Source organism: Schistocerca piceifrons, chromosome 2 (assembly GCF_021461385.2).
Source record: "Schistocerca piceifrons isolate TAMUIC-IGC-003096 chromosome 2, iqSchPice1.1, whole genome shotgun sequence".
Classification (NCBI taxonomy): Eukaryota; Metazoa; Arthropoda; class Insecta; order Orthoptera; family Acrididae; genus Schistocerca; species Schistocerca piceifrons.
Window position 1 is genome coordinate 300186931 of NC_060139.1, and position 6624 is coordinate 300193554.

Below are 6624 nucleotides of genomic sequence, written 5' to 3' on the forward strand. Positions count from 1 at the left end.
CAGTCACTCAGCGCCACTAAGAAATTGCGCCACCCTTTATTCTTATACAGTCACTCAGCGCCACTAAGAAATTGCGCCACCCTTTATTCTTATACGCAGTACACCCTGTGCCTTTATTAAGTGAGCACCCATCAATGCTCGGCGATAATGGCTTACCGTGACTGGAGTAATTGTCCACCTGACGTAAATCGCCTGTAGTTGCGACTCAACTCACTATTCCGCTACACATTTCATATTTAATATTAACAGTCACGGACAACGGCCTTGCCGCAGTGGATACCCCGGTTCCCGTGAGATCACCGAAGTTAAGCGCTGTCGGGCGTGGTCGGCACTTGGATGGGTGACCGTCCAGGCCGCCATGCGCTGTTGCCATTTTTCGGGGTGCACTCAGCCTCGAGATGCCAATTGAGGAGCTACTCGACTGAATGGTAGCGGCTTTCGGTCAAGAATACCATTACAACGACTGGGAAAGCGGTGTGCTGACACCACGTCCCTCCTATCCGCATCCTCCTCTGGGGATGACACGGCGGTCGGATGGTCCCAGTAGGCCACTCGTGGCCTGAGGACAGAGTGCTTTTTTTATATATATATTAACAGTCACGACAAGCATACAACATGTAGGCTGGAAAGTTTTTACTAAAACAGCAGTAAACAGAAAGACCTTCATGTTGTTTCCTTGACTTAGAAACATCTACACTGCCTGACAGTAAAAGTGAAGCACGCAGAAGAGAAAGAGTAAACGAAATAGAACTTTAAGGGTTGAGGAGGTGCGATATTGTTGTGGTGATTAGAATAGAGTCAAATTTACAAAGACCTTGGCAGTACGAGCCCATCTATCAGTCTGATGTTGCACCCATTGTGACTTAGATGCAGGCACTAATTCAGTTCACAAGGGTGTCATGAAGGTGTTGTATCCTCTCCTGAGGAAAGCTGTCCAACAACTTTTGTGGCAGTAAAATGAAAACGAGACAGATGCAAAAGAAGTGAGTTCATGGAAAAACGTTAGCAGTTGCCTAAGGAAGCATGATTGCACCCAGGCGTGCTCTACATTTAGATGGATCCACACGTTCCCAAGGTTGTTTCGAGTACACTGCAGAAGTTTCGCAGGGAAGCTCTTATGCGCTCTCCATACAGTCCCGATCACCTCCCATGCGATATCCATAATTTTTGGTGATCTGAAGAAAGAGATTCGTGGCCATCAATTTGCTTTGTCTGGGTACAATCGTGGTTCCGTAAGCAACAGCAAACGTTTTTCCCTGACGGCACTGACAATCTTGTCTCACAGTGGGATGGATGTATCAACAGTTGCCGGCCGAAGTGGCCGAGCGGTTAAAGGCGCTACAGTCTGGAACCGCACGACCGCGACGGTCGCAGGTTCGAATCCTGCCTCGGGCATGGATGTGTGTGATGTTCTTAGGTTAGTTAGGTTTAAGTAGTTCAAAGTTCTAGGGGACTGATGACCACAGATGTTTAGTCCCATACTGCTCAGAGCCATTTGAACCATTTGAACATGAGGAAGCATGTTGTCTGTGATGTACCGTTTTGCCGCCAGAGTTCCCACAATCACTACCAGCCGTTACCGGAAGTCATACCCGATGACTCCTCACTTCATGGCAACAGGTGTAACACTGATACGCCTCTCCGAAATACTGGAATAGGACCTCACCAGGTCACCACCATACTCGCCAACGGAGTAACGCAGAACCGCGATTCATTGATGAACACAATGCGACGACATTCGTCAGCAGTCAGTGCATCCCGGTAATGACATCAGTCCACACGTAGCCTTTCGTGTTGTTGCGATAATTCACTAGTCGTGCTAGATTTTTCTTAGGACAGGGTAGTTGATAAATGTTGTTTCTAGCTACACAAAGTAGCTTTTGAGACATTTGTCGCCAAGTTAGGAAGACAAGAGTATTATGTTTTAACGTTCCATTGACGACGAGTTTGGTGGGTACGGAGGACATTTTCGAGTTGAGGAAAGATGTGTCTCTTTCGAAGCAGCCGTCTGGCATTTGCCGTATGCAGAGAAACCACGGAGAAGCTAAGCCTGGATGTCCAGGCGGAGACCAGCTGGCCGCGTCTCACACACCTAAAGGTGCCTCGCCAGTAGACATCGAGCGCCGTCCTCCTAGCTCATTGCAAGCACCCCGCAGCTCGCTGGAAGTTGAGATGGTGCCTTCAGCTCTTCACATAGCAGGGCCAGCTCCTGCTCCGTACATTCCATCCATCGTTATGCTAAACTACTGACTACAAAGATGAAAAAAGAAAAGTAAAAGCAAAAAACCTTCTTTATGTTCGTCTGCAGGCTTTTGTACCCGTTACCACCAGGGTCAGCTCCTACTACGTACAGTCCACCCATCTTTGTACAAAACTGCTGACTGCAAAGATGGAAAAAGAAGCGAAAAAGGAAAACCTCCTTTATGTACATCTTCAGGGTTTCATGTACATTGTAACTGAATGTAAAATCTTCTGGATAGTTAGGCCGCATCATATTTCTTCTTTACGATCGACGTTTCCACCCCTGTGCGGAAACCATCTTCAGGACATCGTGGCGTTCACGGTTGACTGAACACTGACCGAGATCACTGTCTCGTTCTCCGATAAAAGGGGAAGTTTCGCTGCACTTATGTCGGACAAGTGGGACTTCTCGCTAAAATTTCTGTGGCTACCATTGGTGGCCCATCGTTATTAGATGGTAGTGAAGTATTGCCGGGGAAATGCTGAATTGGCAAAATTTCTTGTAGCTACAATTGATGAGCCGTTATCGTTGCACAGAAAGGGATTTTTCCGGCACTTATGCTAGAGAAGAGTTATTGGTTAAAATTCTTCCTGCAGCTATTGATGCGTCACCGTCATTGTCATACTGGCAAGTTACAATTCGTCGACTATTATGGTTGATGGAATCTGGCCTAGAGTTGAAGCAACATTGATTGATGTATCCGTTCCTGTCGTCCAGACTCCGCTCAATTTGATTCCCAGCTGAATTAGAGCCATTGTTGCTGTCAGTGATGGCAGCTGTGTGTTCATATTTTCGCATCCTTTTATAACCAAATCACCTACAAATGTAATCCCTTATTCTTCGTACTACAGAATACAAGTAAGGCTCCATTATTTGCAATACTTCCTTCTATTGCAAATTTCTTCCCCAGAAGTGCATTTTGCACATGTATAATGCTCGAGCCTGAATCGCAACCTAATTTTGCTTCTTTTTCCGAAAATAACTGATATCTCTGGAGCAGTGGTTGAAAGTTTTATTCTTACCCTGTTTCGTACTCCGTACTTTCTATAATTTTCATGTCAATAAAAAATGAACGGCGGTATAAGATCCAGTAGAGCACGCTATGCTGTCCAGCCGCCCTGTCATCGTAGGACAGCGGCGCCACCGGATGAGATCTGGAGTGGCACGTGGCCATTCCAGCTGTTGTGTTGTCAGCTTACCGAACCTTGCAGCTGCTTCTTTTCGTCAAGTAGCTCCTCAGTTGGACTCACTAAGCTGATTGCTCCTTTCACTCACCACACCAAGTAATAACTGCAGGAGGCATCGGGAATCGAACCCGGATCCTTCGCAAGGCAGACATGCTGACCTCTCTCTAACAGACGGAGACTTTCCACATAATTCGACACACAAATATCTGAGGTTTGCTTTTCTTTGTTGTTTTTACACGAATGGAACTGGTGTAGGCTTGCACCACTACCAGTTGGTCGTGAAGTTACAAAGCTGCCTGTTCATTTGCACTTTCATTTTTTTTCCCATAATATTTCTACTTTTTTAAAATCGCGAATTAGGTATCTTGGTATTATAATGATGGCCGATTACTCATAACATGCTCTTCTAGCGATTTCCTTGTCTCTCCATTGATATACTTCATATCTTTTCTGGCGTTTTGGGTCATCAGTCAACGGAAAACTTTTACGCGTGGCGATATAGTTTCGAATGAGTTCCCACCATTCTGTGTCCGGGTACTGTTCCTCGTCTTCGATTTTTAAGGATGTCTAGTCTGCTGTGCTTCTTGCTTTGCCTGGTGCCGATATGAGTTCGTTCGGAGTATCCATAATGACGAAGAATATGGGAGAGATATTTTCAGTTACTTGCCGTGGTACGTAACTGGCGATGTTTAAATTTTTTGAGTCGTGCATTCCGAAGTATTAGAACAGTTATCATGCGATCACCCCGCGTGTAGAACTTGTAATGATCTTCTTCCACTAGCGAAACGATGGTTTATACTTTGTTCACTTTTCGTGAAAAGGAAGTAAGCGCTTGGCGTCATTGGCCGGGACGCCCCTTACGGGGCAGGTCCGGCCGCCTTGGTGCAGGTCTTATTACATTCGACGCCACATTGGGCGACCTGCGCTCCGGATGGGGATGAAATGAGGACGAAGACAACACAACACCCAATTCCTGAGCGGGGAAAATCCCCGACCCAGCTGAGAATCGAATCGGGGCCCGTAGGACGACAATCCGTCTCGCTGACCACTCAGCTATCGGGGCGGCCACTTTTCATGAAATGAAAGTTTATTTTAGGGTCGAGTAATATCTTTTTTGTCCGTCTCGTTGTAGATACGAACTTATCGCCCACTCTTGCATTATAAATAGTTTATTCCCTTTCTAGAAAAAGTGTATTTCGAGTATGTAAATTCGCTCTAGCCAACATATTCAAAAGAACAGCAACTGATTGATATATAACCGTTCTAATATAATTTACTTTTCAGTCGCAGTTGCATTTTTTTTAGAATATGACTAGATTAGATTCCCCTTGATCATTCTCAGATTTAGGTCATCCGTCGTGTCTGCGCCAGAACCATACACCAGACTCTGATGAGTGGTTCTGACAAAGACAGGACGGGTTGCTGGCGCGACAACTGCCGTAGAACAGGAAAATGAACTATACATTAGAACTGTTCTAAATAGTGTGTAAATTCGTTACTGTATTCGAGATAACTTATACTGTGCCATCTACAGTGAGAAGCAATGTGGAGATTTTGTTCGTAAACTATGTTCTGGCGTACGTGATTTAATAAAGTATTTTAATAAATATTCTTTTCAAGTCTAAATTCAGTGACTGAAGATACGGGGGATTATCCTGATTGGACGTACCCAAGACTCGTCTTAAGACAGAATGTTGCCACTCCTGCCGCTGGTGTAGCAGACGTCACACTCTACATTACGGCACTTCCACTTGTGTTATTGAGAAGAGGCACATTTCCTGATCCAAGGTACGTGACGCTTCACCAACGGATGAACATTATGCCTTTCCCCTTGGCATGCTGTTCAGTACGGTATTTTTGAACCCATAATTCCATGACTTCCTCGTTAAAGATTTATGGTCAGATGGTGTTTCTAATGAGTTTTCTGCGGCATAAACATTATTTTAATTACAATACAAATTAATAATACAGGGCTTTACTTAAATGCTCTTGGTAGTATTTCATTTTTAGAGCTGCGTACCTTAATCAGCGTTTCTGAAGAAGAGAAATTTGTTAACATCGAGTATAGATTTAAGTGTCAGGAAGTCGTTTCTGAGATATCCAAGTAAGGAAGTGAAACATGAACGATAAATAGTTTGGACAAGAAAAGAATTGAAGCTTTCGAAATATGGTGCTACAGAAGAATGCTGAAAATTAGATGGGTAGATCACATAACTAATGAGGAGGTATTGAATAGAATTGGGGAGACGAGAAATTTGCGGCACAACTTGACTAGAAGAAGGAATCGGTTGGTAGGACATGTTCTGAGGCATCAAGGAATCAACAGTTTAGTATTGGAGGGCAGCGTGGAGGGTAAAAATCGTAGAGGGAGACCAAGAGATGAATAAACTAAGCAGATTCAGAAGGATGTCGGTTGCATTAGGTACTGGGAGATGAAGTAGGTTGCACAGGATAGAGTAGCATGGAGAGCTGCATCAAACCAGTCTCTGGACTGAATGCCACAAGAACAACAACCTTAATCAGTAAAAAATGGAACCCTTAGAGGATCACTTTGTTGTCCGTCTGTCTCTCCCTTCCGGGTCGAGGTATCAAGTTGAAATACTAAGAGCTATGGTCCTTTAGCGGTGTAAAAAAATTAAGCTTCAAATACAGTGCAGCGAAGACATACGGCTATGTATGTCACGTAATTTTATACTCGCAAACTCGGTCACCAAAACCTGTAAAGACAGTTACGTTGCTATGGAACCCTCCTTGCCCGGTACTTTTATTAGACAACGCACACCTTACAAGTTGTTAGTAGCCGGCCGGTGTGGCCGAGCGGTTCTAGGCCCTTGAGTCTGGAACCAGGCGACCGCTACGGTCGCAGGTTCGAATCCTGCCTCGGGCATGGATGTGTGTGATGTTCTTAGGTTAGTTAGGTTTAAGTAGTTCTAAGTTATAGGGGACTGATGACCTCAGATGTTAAGTCCCATAGTGCTCAGAGCCATTCATTGTTTTGGGGAAGGAGACCAGACAGCGAGGTCATCGGTCTCATCGGATTAGGGAAGGAAGTCGGCCGTGCCCTTTCAGAGGAACCATCCCGGCATTTGCCTGGAGTGATTTAGGGAAATCACGGAAAACCTAAATCAGGATGGCCGGACGCGGGATTGAACCGCCGTCCTCCAGAGCCATTTGAACCAAGTTGTTAGTCAGCAG

At 45.1% G+C, this 6624-nt stretch overlaps 1 pseudogene; it reads left to right on the top strand.

Moving 5' to 3' along the window:
• The first annotated feature begins 254 nt into the window (after positions 1-254).
• LOC124778271 lies at positions 255-372 on the top strand (annotated as a pseudogene).
• The last annotated feature ends 6252 nt before the right edge of the window (positions 373-6624 follow it).